Source organism: Cavia porcellus, unplaced genomic scaffold, assembly GCF_034190915.1.
Source record: "Cavia porcellus strain 051 isolate PalLab524CR breed Dunkin Hartley unplaced genomic scaffold, mCavPor4.1 scaffold_27, whole genome shotgun sequence".
NCBI lineage: Eukaryota > Metazoa > Chordata > Mammalia > Rodentia > Caviidae > Cavia > Cavia porcellus.
In genome coordinates, this window is record NW_026947510.1 from 49,576,150 (window position 1) to 49,591,850 (window position 15,701).

At 37.0% G+C, this 15,701-nt stretch overlaps 1 pseudogene; it reads right to left on the reverse strand.

Annotated features, from left to right (window-relative positions):
• Positions 1-10,657: 10,657 nt before the first annotated feature.
• LOC100722992 (ESF1 homolog) overlaps positions 10,658-15,701 on the reverse strand; it is a 41,169-nt pseudogene continuing 36,125 nt past the window's right edge.

A 15,701-nucleotide genomic window follows, 5' to 3' on the forward strand; every position in this document is an offset into this window, starting at 1 on the left:
GGGGTATTAAATTATAAAAATGAATCAAAGCAGATATGGTGCAAATAACCTATAAACGATAGTCAAAATTTAATCAGTGCTTAAGCATTATTAGGTACTATTTGAAGAACTTTACCTATACACATCAAATCATTTAATTCTCTGTAAGCCCCAAGTAGATACATTATTATTCATATTTTTCTTTTATTTTAAAATAATTTTAGATTCTTGGTAAGTTGCCAAGAAATGTACAGAATATGTGCAACCATTCCCCATGTTAACATCTCACACAACCATGGTACAATATTAAAACCAAGAAATTAATATTGGTACAATCCACAGAGCTTAAGGAGATTTTGTCATTTATTCATCCACTCACTTGTGTGCATTTCTAGCTTTATGTATTATTCCCATTTTGCAGAAGAGAAAACAAATAGAGGCTGAGAAGACTAACTTTCCCAAGGCACCCAATTTGAAATGGTGAAGGGATCCTTCAACGCTGGCCAATTTGGCTCCAGAGTCCTTGTCTGTATCATTAAGATCTACTGTATCTCACCTTAGCATATTGCAGTAATTTGAACAAATACATCAGTATACCTATAGAATAAATGGAATCATGAATATGTGTAAGGCTCAGCAAAGAGGACCAGAGAAAGCCTAATAAAAGAACAGAGTAGCTGTGAACATCCTATAACTGTATAAGGGCAGGCACTTCACACCAACTGACTCCAAATTTTGCAGTGTAATCACCACAAAAAGAAACCTTCTAATGAAAAGAAAAACCTCGTAAGCTATTTTAACTGAAGGACATGTCTCAAGAATAACAAAATAGCCCTTGCTTTTAATTCATAACCACAGAGCAATGTTTTAGCTATCCATCTACTTGTAGTGTCTCAAGAACTGTTATTAAACTCAACTAAAAGCTACTTAAGGGCAAGGATGGTATCTGTCTTGTTCATGCCGCCTTTGGAACGAGTGAATGAATGAACTTATTAGGGGTATTGTCAGCAACATCCATCTTTCATCTGTAACACTCAACTAACTCTATTGAGTGCTGCCCTGGAGGAATAGAGTACACAGAATAGGAAGTGTACCTGTCATTACGTAAGGGGACCTGCCGGTAGGATTTCAGGATCAGAACAGTGTAAGTCCACAATAACCATCTGCACACTGGAGAGTAGCTGCTCAGTCTACGAAGCTGGAAACCCTAAAACAAGAGTGACCTAGAATGCAGACTCAATCTGAAAAAGAGGCCTGAAATTTTCTCGGAAAGTGGTTGGTGTGAGTCTCAGTTCAAATGCTAAGGAAGCTGAAGTCTGAAGTCCACAGGCTATGGCAGTAGAAAAGGACACACCAGCTCTCAAGCAGAGCTTTTCAAATGCAGGTCGACTTTTTTCTTCCCTCTTTCTACCCAGTCTGCAAACCTGTTGGACGGTGCCACTCAGAGCTGGTCTTCCCTCCTCAGTTTGCTGGTCCAAATGTCAATCAACTCTGGAATCCCCATCCCCAAGGCATTCTCAGAAGCGTGCTTTACCAAACTGCTAGGCCTCTCTTAATTCAGTCAACAATTAAGCTTGTCACAAATATTTTCTTTCTTTTATTTCTAACATCTGAACTGTTTTCAAGTCATGCAATGTCTTTATCTTGCAACGTTTCTTTCACCTTTTCATTTATTTTATTTATATTTTCCCCTCCCATATCTGCCATCTTGTTATACACTAGTACCTGTGTACTTCGCTTTCCTTCATTTTAAAATGGAATAAATATTCTTGCTCCTATGGCCAAACCCTCCTCTTATACTCTTAATTTGAACCTCTCACTTTAATAACAAGGATTTACTTCCTGAATTACTATTTCTTTTCCCCCCCAATTTGTCTCTCATGGCTTATTTCCATCTATATACAAATATATGTTAATATTATTGATGTTAAAAATAAATGAATATGATACGTCTCTTTACTTTAATCCCTTTTTAAGTGCTGTAGATTTCTTTGTACCTTCAGGACAAAATGTTGAAGTTGTTAATATTCCTGCCACCTTTTTTCTCACTTTGTAATCATTCTTAGATCCACCAAGATTGGACCTTTGTGACTATCATTCCATAGAAATGGTTTTTATTAAGACCAGATAATTTCATTAGAGGTCAACTTTCTACCTGTCATTTATTTGACCTTTCACCTATTAGTCCTGTGTTGAAACATTTTCTTTTCTAGGCTTCCTTGATATTATTACAGACAGCTAAGTTAGGTAGACCTCGAAGAAATCAGTGCAGAAGACCAGAATACTCACAACTGTGGCTGGAGGTGCCTCAAGATAAAGATGGAATGACCTGCCTCTCTAGGACATAAACAATAATGGTGGATATTCTAAACAGGCATTAATCACCTGGGTGGGTGATCAGGACCTACTGACCTATCTCTTCCAAAAAAGGTCCTTGTTCTTTCCACATACACTTAATACATGATTTGCTTCACTTTTGGATCAACATTACCTGAGGGGATATACTTATAACCTTATTGTTTGGTCATTGGTTGATCACTGGCAATCCACTCTCTGAGTCCTCTTCTGTCTCTTTCCCTTGTTCTTCATAATTCAGTCTTCAGTTTTGGGGAACACAAACTCAGTGTACTGATAGGAGATATGCTCTTTCAGATACACCAAGTTCATGTGTTCCAAAGTCAAAAAACGAATTTTAAGGAACAACGGAAGCTAAGAGCAGGAAAATTTATTGAAAAAAGGAAGAGAATAGAAATGGGAACTGGGATGGGGGAATGGGGAACAGGAATAGCTTCTGAGAGTCTGGGGTATAGGGGGTCCTGAATGGGTTGCCAAAGAGTCCACTTCTCAAAGCAAGTTTTATAGAGCAAAATCATGAGGCACATACAATATGGGTCAAAATGATGATCAACCAATAAGATTGCAAGTATAGCTGTTTAGGTAACGTTGATCTAATGGAAATGAGGGCACATGGGTGACATCACTGACCTTGGTCAATTATCTATAGTTTTTAGTCTTAGTCTTAGATTTAATTTTAGTAGTGTCAATCTTAACTCTAGTGGGTGGGAGAAGATGTGGGAAATCTCAGCAGGGTGATACCAATAATCCCGAACCTCATCCCTTAGGGAAGCATGGCCATGCTGACTTTAATCTTCAGACGCTCCTCCAGCCTGTTCCCATGTGTTCTCATCTTCTGCATGGACTCCCTCAAGGGCCCAGTCCTGTCCTTCTGCCTACTGTATTCCTACCTAACTTGGCCATCTGTAATGGTTAGAGTTATAGTATTTCCCTTGTATCATTTGGAGGCTCTATAGCAGTATTGTTTAGTGATCTCATCCAGGTCCAGTCTTGGATGGCTGCCATATGCATATGACTTTCAAGTACATCCAGTCCTGACCTTTCTCCTGAGTTTCATATTCATTTGTCTAATTGTCTACTTGACATCTGCTACTGGATATTTATTTTAATTAATTTTTTTCTTTTTGAGACGGTTTGAGAAGGTGTTGGCCTTGAGTTCACTGTGTAGCCCCAGTTGGCCTCTAACTTGTAGCAATCCTGCTTCAGCCTCCTGAGTGCTGGGATCACCAATATGTATCATCACGCCTGGGTCTTCTTGGATGTTTAGTAGCCATATCAGACTTAAAATTTACAAAAGGAGCTCCCAACTCCAGCCTCTCCTTTCCCTTACACTCTGGCCAAGGTGTTCGTCCTTCTCTTAGTAAATAGCATGAGGCCAGAAAATATGGTAATTTTCCTTGGTTAGCTTTTCTAATCTCAAATTCAATCTGCAGATAAGACTTGTCTATACCAACTCCAGTATAGCAAAGTTTGCTTTCTCATCCAGTGCAATGCACCAAACTCCCAACTAGTCTGAGCCTCTGTTCTGCACCTCAGTGTATGCTGTTGGTGACCTGCTGGCTTTAATCTCTTTTCAATGAGGAAACCTCTGAACTCCTTCCTATTCTAGTAATTCCTCCGTCGTCATCTCCTTTGCTCCACAAAATCTAAATTATTTGGCTCCAACTTACCTCTGTAATGTCATCTCCCGCTGTGCTTCCCTCTGACTGTGTATTTTCTCTTGCCTAGAATACTTCCTCTCTGGCTATGCCCACAGAATGACACCTACTCATTTTCTCAGGTTCCGGCTCTGTGAAGCTTTCCCAGATACTCTACTTGGTCAATAATCCTTCCTCAGTCTAAGCTTGATTTCGTCTCAGGGCTTTCACATTTCCTGTTCCCTGAGTGGGAAAGGCTCTTCTCTCCACGCCTTCTTAGGAGATACTCCCTTATAATCCTTTGTTTCAGTTTAGACACCATCTCCTCAGAGTCCTTCTGTAACTACCCGCGAAGAGGCAGTTGTACCACATTCTCTGGTACCCTAGGTACCTATACCCTGCCTCCTGCTTTCATTATCTCTGTGCCACTTAGTGTTATATTATCTTTGGTTATTTTATTTTTTGGTATTTGGAATCGAACTCAGGACCTTGTGCTTGTGGGCAAGTTCTATGCTACTGAGCTATATCCCTGGCGATTACTTTATTTATTTATCTGTGTAAGCTTGCTTCTGTTTCCACTGCTGAGAGAGAATCTGTCTACAGTAGGCAAATAATAAAGTCTGAAATGGATAACACGTCGAGGATAGTCTGTAATGTGCTAGTTACCGTGCTGGGTGATAGTAAATAAAGTATTGGGCCCTGATCGTGATCTTTCCAGCTACTTGGGAAGAAAGATAATGCAACGAAAATATTAACAACACAATGTGATAAGTGGTATTGACTAGTTGTATGGTAAGTGGTATACAACTAGTTTTAAAGCTCAGAGGAATTAATTGTATCTCCAGAGAGAATTGGCTAGAAACATTTAAAATAGAAGCGCTATTTGAGCTGAATGAATAAAAGTTGCCTTTCAGTAAAGATAGGGAAAATAAATTTTAGGCAGTCAGAATATCAAAAGAGCATACAGAAAAAATAATATTATAAAAAGCACATAGGTACAAAATTTATACACAGAGCAACATCACCCAAATCATAATCTCACCAGGATTCTTTTTTTAAAGAAATGGACAAGATGATTCTAAAATTTACATGGAAATATGAAGGATCTAGAAAACAAAGCAAATGAAATATATGGGAATATTTATACTATATGATTTCAAGATTTACTATAAAACTACAGTAAGTGTGGTACTGGCACAAATCAATGACAGAATCAAGAGCTCAAAAGAAGATCTACATTAACAAGGTAATTGGATTTTCCACAAAGCAATAGGAATTTTGTAGGAAAAAGGAATTTTCATCAAAAAATGGCTCTGAAATAATTGTGTATTGGTAGGGGGAAAATGGACTTTAACTTATACCTCTTACTGTACCAGAAATATGTAAGTTGAGTTGTAATGCCAAACATGAAAGCTAAAACCATGAAGATTCAAAAGAAAACAGTAGAATATTTTTGCGACTAGAGAACAAGAAAAGGTTTCTTAGGGCAAGAAATGCAATCATTAGGAAAGAAAAATTTAGTAAACTAATCTTCAGGAAATTAAAACCATCTGAGTATCAAAAGGCACACATTATGAAAATAAATAAGCATGGACCAGTGAAATAGGTCAGTGGTAGAGCCCTTGTCTATCATGTACATGAAACTGGGTTAGAGTCTCAGCATTTAAATAAATACATAGGCAAACCATAGACTGGAGAAAACTTTAAGAAGTCTACAGTTGACAAAGTGCTGGTGTCTTAGTTACCTTCTCATCACTGAGACATAATACCTGATACCCACAATTTGAAGGAGAGTTTTATTTTGGCTCACAGTTTTTAGAGGTTTCAGTCCATAGCTTCAGCTGGCTTCAAAGGAGGGTATGGCAGCAGGGCAGGGCAGAGGAGAAACAGCTCATGGCATGGCTGCAGGAAGCAGAGAAGGATCAAAGGAAGTGGATGGGAGATAAACCCTTCCAGATCACATTCCCGGTGACTCACCTCTTCTAATCATGCTTTATCTCACATCATTATGTTTAGCTACAAATGTATCAGTAGACTGATCTACTGGTGACAATCACTCCTTCAAGATACAATCACCCTCAAAAAGTCACCTATGAGTCCATGAAGCTTTGGGAGAACATTTAGATATTAACTACGACAACTGACAAGCAGGGTTATAGAAAACTCCTTAATTTAACAAAATCAGAAAAGCAAATATTTGAACAGACATCACAGTAGGAAATATGAAAAAAATGCAACAAGCACATGAAAAAAAGACTTCAACATCATCCACCACCAGGGAAATACAAATTGAATCACAATGAGACATCACTACATACCTGTCAGAATGGCTAAAATTAAAAAGATTGACAACATCACATGTTGATGGGGTATATGGAGAAACTAGAACCCTTAAACACTGTCAGAAGAATGTAAAGTCATATAATTCCTGGCTATTACTTAAGCGCTTGTACATGCATGTGCATGCCTGCCATATGACTCAACAATTCCATTAATGTTTACCCCCTAAAAATGAAAACATACGTCCAAAAAAGATGTGTACAAGAATATTCATAGCAAAGTTATCTGTAACAACTGAACATTAGAAAAGCTCGGATGACAGGAGAATGGACACTCAAACTGAGATGTACTTGCACAATGAAATACTACCCACCAATTAAAAATGAATTGATACACTCTACTATGTGCTCTGAAAAAGAAAAATATGTACTGTACGATTACTTTCATGTGACATTCTAGGGCAAAGCAAGACTAATCACTTCTCTGGTAGAAAAAAATTGAGCAGTGGTTGTCTCTGGAAGATTGGGCCTGAGACAGTCTGGGAAAGGGGACTCAGGAAACCCCTGGAATGATGATACTGTTCTATATCTCAAAAGGAATTTGGATTATACAGCTGTAGATACTTATCAGATTTCAGGAGATGGTACATTTAAGCTTTGTGGATTTTATATGTAAATTTTTACCTCAAAAGAAAAATAAAGGTATAAAATAAATATCAGTCTCTAGTTAATGAATATGTATACCAAGGTGGCTAGGGGAAAACTTTGTGACTGCAACTTACTTTGAGAAATATGATAAACTGAGAACAGTAAAGGCAAAATCCAAGTAATGGGCACATGGACACTAACTGTAACATTCTTTGAGGCTTTCAGTTTGAAAATATCGAATATGAATAGAGATGCAAAGGATGTGGACAATTCCCCAAGGTGTTCAGTGGTTGAAACAGGAGGAATTTCTGGCAAACAACGAGGCAGGAGAGACTGGCAGAAGCCTGACCATGAAGGGCACTCTGGTCGCGCTGAGAAGTCTGTGTTTATCCCAAGCAGAGTATCTCCCAATCTTCCCACTCCGCTGCCACTTCCATCAGTCCTGCCCTCATTACCTTTCATCTGGGCTGTTGTCATATATTTATTTAATCAAATTGAATCAAACTGAATCAGATATGAAGAATGCACTTATATTGCCTGGGAGTTTACATAATTTTCCTTGCGCTACTGATAAGGAACTTTAAGATTTTTTGCATATAAATAGAAATTGCTATTTGAATGCATTTACAGTGGAAAGTAGCTTCAAAATTGTAAGTCTGTATCTAGCCCTGAGGTCTTACTTCAAATTTTTCCCAACATAAGCAAAAAGCACACTTTATAAATAACTTCTATAAAGGGAAAATCAAAAATGAATTCATTTTATATTTCTCAGGATAAAATATTCAAGCAAATGTTGAATATAAAATGCTGTATTATACACTATGAAGTTGTATAAAATTATTGTATTATAATTATAAACAATAACCCTTGACTCCAACTTAAAATTGCTGCATTTTGGAAGCACAAATACAATTCTTTGAAAGTTGTTTTGTTAGTTGGAAAGGTATGTCTCTTATATTCTGTGGGCTCCCCACTCCAGATCACTTTTCTATGCCCATTTCATGAGGTAACTATTTGCAAAGGTGTAATGGCAGATGACATCATAGGTTTGGGCGCATCAAGTGTTTACCATCTATGGAGACAGAGCAACAGGGACTGAGCAAGCCCTATCATTCCTAACATCATCTGTAAAATGCAAATTCACCTCTACAAGAAGCTTTAAGAAAGTAATTCATAAAACACAACAGTAGTTATGTAGCAGGTTATTTCTCTCTATAAAGAAAATGTAACCTATTCATCTACTTATTTTTATATTTTCTTTTTTATAGGATGCTTTGATTTGGATGATTTGGAAAACATGGATAGCCCTTAAGAAATCAAATTTTCTAAGCCTACTCAGCAAACCATATTTCTCTGTTCTTGAGAATCTTGTTTTTGTCAAACTTTGTATTCCCAGAGTTTTGCCTAGTGCCTGGCATAAAATATATCCTGATAAATATTATCTGAATACATATATGAGTGAGTGAACAAAGTTATGATGTCAGAAGACTAAAAAATACAATAGTCGAGTATCCAAATATTAAACCACCTAGATTTTACCCCTAATGCCATATGAAAAATATTAGGTATCAGACAAGTATCAGATTAACTTTTTAGTAAGTTACAAGACACATGCAGTAGTTTGTCTGCAAAATCATTATTACAACGATCTTTAGTAGGGAAAAGGAAAGATGATGCCCCACTTTGTAATCAATAATCTTATTAATAGATTTTTTATTAATAAGTCTTTGGGAATAGAATAAAAATCACTATTGATCGTGTTTGTGTGATGAATGTAAAATTATAATGAATAATAATTAGTGATGAATTTAAAACCAGACTGTCTGGTTTTAAAGGTTAGAAGCCTATTAATTTTGTACTGAGGGCTTTTTCCCATCTCTCTTCACACAAGGAGGAATCGTTTTGGCTTTGGGGCCAATACTGATTGCCTAGTCCACACATTTCCTTGGCTTTTTTTTTTTTTTTTTTTTTTTTGGTCCTAATGGAACTCCGGTTGTCTTTGGGGATTATCCTCCTCCATGGAGCTTGGACATCAGCGATTTGGCTGTAGGGCTGTATTCTGAGCACTGTAAGCAATCAGAGTGCTCTCATCTTCCAGTCAGAGATTGGTTTAGGTGATTCTCTGTGATGTCTTCTGTGGACAATCACCTGCAGGCTTCACGGAAGCCTGTGACACACAGCAGGAGACAATGATAATGTTTCTGGATGTTGTGCTGTTTGTGAAATTGATACCTGGAATTGTTGCATTCCCTTTGTTAAAGACTGAAGACAAACACAGCGGAAAGAGAAAAGCAAAAACAAAAGATTACAGGGAAGTGGACCTGAATTGTGTGACGCAGTCCACCTTCTGCTGTAAAATATGTTAACTGAGGTTTTCTGTTATCTGCTGCTAGCAATATATTTACAATGTCATACGGATTTTTTCTACTCTAAACCTTGGAAAGCTGACCTCACCTATGAATACAGATGAAGGAATATAACTCACCAGAATATGTGATTTTCTTATTTATTTATCTATTTGGGTTTTTCTGAAACAGGGTCTCACTGTATAGCTTAGGCTAGGCTTGAGCTCACTATGAAGCCCAGGCTGGACCCACATGATCCTCCTGCCTCAGCTTTCCAAGTGCTGGGATTGTTAGACATGCACCACCATACTCGGTTCACTTTTAATATGGTCTGAAAATGAGAATTTAATGTGTGTGTGTTAAATAGTTATAAAAGAGTTTTCCCTAAAGTCTTTTTATTGGGGCTATGAGTAATGACATTTGATTATTAGGAAAGAAGGAAAATTATTTTCTTAAACAAAAGGAATTCTCTTACTGTTGCTCCCTGCATAGCTGCTAGAATCTGACTAAGCTAAGTCAGCTTGTTTGACAGCCTATGATCATTACTTTCTACAAGCTTTATAAATCTAAAAGGCCTCATTCAAATCAGAGAGAGCTGACACCATAGTCACATGATGGGCTTTCGAACATCATTGGCGCCACTCAGTAGGGTGGTGGTTGATACAGTTGTCTGAGCACGCAGAACGTGGGGCAGAGGATCAATCCCACAACAAGACAACTAAGGATTTCTTTTCAAATCAGATTCTTTGGGAGATACTGTGAAAACCTCATGTCAAATGACAGAGAATCTGGGAAATGCTTTCAGGAGCATTTATAATGAAAGGAGTTATTTTTAAAGGCTAGGATAAAAAGGAGAAGCTGGTCATTCATGCCTGATATATTCTAGGGCATTTCCTATAAGTGAAGGCAAGTAGGAAAACACTTTTCTCAGAGGCAGTCATGGTGGTCCTCATCCCAATATGTGATAGAGTGGCATGAAAAAGGAACTGGTATTCATTATGCCCTGTACCTAGCTCAGTAGCAAGTGTGCATATGAAGTGTCAATCACTATTTATTGAATATCCTTGCAGTGGAAATAAAAAGACCAATTTTCCTTGAACAGCAGTCATTGCTGGGTTCACCAAAAAGAATTTCCTTATTTGTGACTATTGTGTTTATAGCATATACATATTAGAAAGGTAATAAGAAGGGTTGTATTTTATCAAGCACTAGTTACATACTAGGTACTATCTAGACACAAAGGTCAATTAAACCAGGCTGCTGTTCTTGGGGAATTAAGAGTTACAAATTGATGCACAAGATGTTAACAAATCTCCATGGAATCCCCAAAGAGAAAGCAATTCATGGCCTTGCAGAGACAGGCTTATCTCCATGAAGGGCACAGCCTTGAAGTAAAAACAGACTCACTGAATGCCTATGGATACATTAGGGTAGGCATTTGCCTAGCAGAAAAAAGTGAGAATCATATACAGGCACAGAAAGGCTAAAATGAAAGACTGCCCAAAGATTCAGGGAGTGTAATTGTAGCATATGGCATATCTGGAACCCATGAGAGATGTAATGGGGGAGGACTCGGGGGCAGGAGATAGAACTAGAAGCTGGATTATTCCAGCCATTGGGGTTTCAAAGACGGGGATAGACATGCCCTATACCTCGCTCAGTAGGTTTGAAAACTGATCGCGTGGAGAATGAATTAGTGGAGGGAGAGACTCGAAGCAGTGAAGCCAGATAGGAAGAGCAAGTAGGGAGGTCACTTTCACAGCTCCTAGGAGGGATCGATGACTTGCTGAACTCAAATGCTTTCAAGAGAAGGAGGAAAATACAGAATCTGAAGCCGTGCAAAGCAAAACAAAATGCAGTCAGGAAGACCAGGTGATTTGTGAGTTGTGAAAAGAAAAAGGAGAAAGTTACAGACTATTCCTAGGTTTAAAGCATAGAAAAACCAAGGAGGGGTATATATGATGATGTCTTCTATAAAAACTCCTACCTCTCTATATATCTCTGAAGGAAGTCACATTATGAATTGTTATTAATTTGTTAATTATAAATAACAGAACTTTAGACATGAAAGACAACATAGATTTAAGGAAAAGATCCCACTAAAACTACAAAATAAAAGATTTTAAACAAAATACTGAAAATGTAATATAAATAATTACTATCCACTATTACTAATTTTGTTATAGATGTTTCTGATAATAATAAATAGTCATTATTTAAGGTAAATAGGGGCCAAATCAGTGTCACAGTGCCTGGCTGGCAAGCAGAAGGCCCTGAGTTCAATTCCCAGTACCAAAAATAAACTAAAATAAAATAAATGCCTGCTATACACAGAAACCAGAAGAAAGGCGATAATTTCTTTTCACTTTGAATGCCTCTTCCTGGTTTTCAGTTCTTGAATTTGATGACTTAATCTTCACATATTTATCCCCAGAGTCATATCACTGAAACTTACTAGTCAAATTTTAAGAGAAAAGGAAATAGCAAAGTCATCTGTTTTCATTTTTGATCCTGAGCTGGTCTAAACAGGATAAATTCGCTTTCACAGGGCTTTTGGACGGTAACTGTTCTGTCCTTGGATGTATGATGTTTCAGTTAAGCATGTCCTACTCTAATATTTTCATGGTTAAAAATAGCTCTCTGGTCTTTCATAGGTATTCACTCATTGCGGTTAATATAAGCAACAATATGAATATATGGCACATTATGTTTTGAAGATGCCTTTATATTTCTTAGGTAATGTGTCATAAGACACATTTGACGTAGATATAACTGATGCAAATAGAACCTATAAAATTTAACCCCTTCATTATGAGACATGACCCACAAATAGTAAGTTGCACAAAACATGTACAGCTTAAGAAATTAAGGTGGAGCCACCTTTGAGGCAAGATCCATTGCCTGATCCCAGCAGAGTGCCTCATGTCATTTTCAGTCCAACCTCTACAACACAAGTTGCTACACGTGGCCTAACATACACAGCTGCCACTTTGTTGCAGATCTGCTACGGCATCCTTAAACACGAAGCCTTGTTTGTTTGGCTTTATTTAAATATTTCTGTGTATATTGCAGTAGCTTCTTTGATAATCCTTTAAGATAATCATTTTATGTTGCTGGGATTTATTGATGCTATTTTCAGCTTTAGTTAATTTTCATATCATTGCTATGGAGCATTTTCACTGACTAAATATGTCACAATTTATTACTGATAGAAATTTAAATTGTTCTGGGTTTGGCAACAACAAACAATGCTTTATGAGTGTTCTTATACACATCTGCATGAGCCAGTGGAATTAGTGAGTCACAGATTATGTACTGACCATGTAATGCCAAATTGCTTTCATCTCTTTGTACCAATTCACATCCCATTAATAGCATTTGAGAGTTCTTGGTCTGTCTTTCATTAGTATATTGCTACTGTTGGCTCTTAAATTTTATCCTTTCATGTGCATATGTAGTACTATCTCACTATAAATTTAATTTGCAATTCTTTGGTTACTGCCAATGAGATGCAGCCCATTTTCATGTTTATTGCTCATGTAGGTATATTTTGTGTCCTGTCAAAATATTAGTAACTATTTGGTTTTTCCTATGTTGATTGATAGGATTTTTGGGTCACTTATTTATATACAGATTTTTTTTAATAATCTGCATCTTGCTTTCATTCCTTTGTGGTATCTTCTTTGAACATTTCTTAATTTAATTTAATTTTTTTTCAGATTATAGTTTATTTGAGGTGCATAAGTGAAATAAATTTGTGTTATACAAAATTAAAAAAAGTTTTGAATTTTTATGTATATATTAATTCCATAAACTACTAAACATAATTATGACTTCCGGGCTTCTACCATATATGGCTAGAAAAGTAAGTTATTTTAATAGCTATGTATTTCTTCCAAAGCCTCTAGCTTCCAAAGAAATGAATGTATGACATACACATATTTTTCAAATGGTCTCTAACATTTACAGACTGACAAGTAAAAACTGATGTTTTTATACAAAATTGGAAAAAGGTTTTTTTGTTGTTGTTGTTGCTGGAGATGGAACTCATGACTGCACACTTGCAAGGCAGGCACTTATGCTGCTGAGCTAAATCCCCCGCCCTTGGAAAGAGTTTGTTAAGAAGCTAATTTCTAGTAACTTTCTACTTGTTAGAACTGAACTTCCTAAAAGATACACATCTTATAAATCTTGCCATTCAGGTAATTTAATTATGATTAACCTGTGGAAAAATACAGTACAAATCTATAATCATCTATAATTAGGTAGAAGTGTATATGGAAAGTAATTTTACTATGGTCAGAAAAAGAATTTTGTAAGTGAAAAGGTAACTGTATTCCCAATATCCCTCCAACTGTTTTTATATACTTTAGGGCACATTCTAAATCAAGAAGAAAGAATATCCAGTTATTTGACTTTTTGCTCTTTTCTTGCTTAAAACTGTCCTGTTTTTCACAGACAGATTTAATCAGCATTGACAAGCCAGGATCAGTGGGCTTCTTTTATGATGTCTTTTCAATCTCGTTTTCTTTTTTCTTTTTTGCTTGAGTAATTTCTGGTTCTTTTTGTTCTCTTTGCCAGGTTTTCCTCAAGGATTTTTTTTCATTGCATTTCTTTTACTGAAATTAGGATCTGAGGAATCCAAATTTAACAAGTAAGAAGTAGACATTACCTGAAGTCGTGCATTACTGACATGTACCTCATCCTCTAACAAAGCCTTCTTTTTCATAAGCTGTTTCTTCTTTGTGCTCAGATTCTGGTGCTCCCCAGTCTTGCCGGAATTGAACTGTTTTTTGCTGTCCTCCTCCTCCTCCACTGCAAGCAAAGCTATTTCAGCCTTTTGTCTTTCTATTTCAGTTTCTTCCTCTGGAGATGTGGCATCTTTTGCAGAGTTCATTGATTTGTTTTCTTTAAACCTATTTTCTTTTTTAACTTCTTCAACAAAGTGCAGGTCTTTCAGATCAACATGATGGGGAAGTTTGTCTTCAGTGGCCTGTTCAGCAAGAACCTTCTGTTTCTTTTGCAGTTCTTTTTTTCCCTTTTTCTCTAAAAATTGTTCTCAATGGGGTCAGTTTATCTTCTCCCTTCCATTTTTTTTTTTTTTTTTTTTTTTTTTTTTACCATCTTCTCTGCACTTTAATGCCTGGAAACCGTTTAATTTCCATTCTCATATCATTTTCTTTTCTGTGTCTTGAATAACCTGCAAGAGCTTTCTGTTTTTTTTTTTTTTTTTTAATTTTCTTTTTTTTTTTTTGGCTTTTTCGGTTTTTATCGGTACCAGGGATCGAACTCACGACTGCCTGTTTGCAAGGCAGGCGCTTATGCCGCTGAGCTAAATCCCCAGCCCCTGAGCTGCCTGTTTTTAGGAACTTGTTCATCATCATCCTTTTCTGCCTTTTCTGTTGTGGGTTGTGATTCCTTCATGATCAGTCCCATCCCAAGTGATCTCCACCAATGATACTCCCACTGCAGCGGAAGTGAAATCTTTTGGTTTCTAAGCTATTAAATTCACTTCCGAGGCCACATTCTTAGGCTCATCATCAAAAATAATATCATCTGGTATAAACCTTATATCTATGCAAGAATGACTTATTTCGAATCCCAGGCCATCACAGTCTTTACAGATTTCACTTGCTGTTTCAGGAGGCTCACAGTCCACTACTGTGTAATAGCACCTCACTTGTTCTCACTGATAACCTCTCAGTCTTGCGCTAGAAGTTCAATCCTTCTTGGGAGCATCTTCAGGAAAGCTTAACAACTGCACTGGTCCTTGAATTTGCTCTTCCTTTATTCTTTCCTTTCCAAACTTCGAAGGTGATATCTTTACAGAAAACATAACACCTCCTTTAGGCTTAAATGAGTTGAACAGAGCCAGTAAATCTTTTGCCTTTTATCTACCCCAGTCCATTTTGCAAACTGCTAATCGACATGTAATCTCATCAACATATTTATCTAATCTTCACCAAGCATGCTCAATACCAGGTTCTCCTGGAAATAAATCTGCCGAATCATCTTCATCTTGGAAACTAGTTTCTACGTTTCCTTTATCCCTTGTAAGATCAGGGTCGTCTCACTTCAGTCATCATCCTCATCAAATTCACCTTCTCCATCTTTGAGGCAGAAGTCCTACCGCCCCCTGTGATTTAATCTTCAGGTACCTTAACCCTACCTATTCAGCAGCACTGTCTGAATCCTCCAGAAAATCTTTGGCAGATGTGTCACCATCAATATCTCCTGCTACTCTGAAACCACTGAATGTTTTTCCTCTTTGTCTTAGAACAATGGATCTTGGAGACTGTACAATTTTAAAGGTGCTTGAGTCTGTCATTAGTTTTCTTTTGGGAAAAGAGTCACAACTATGCTCAATAAGCTTTTTCTCTTTTGTATTTTTTTGTGTAAGTTCTTTCCTGTCCTTAGGATTTATTTCTGAATCTGTCTTTTTAGATTTACACGAGCTT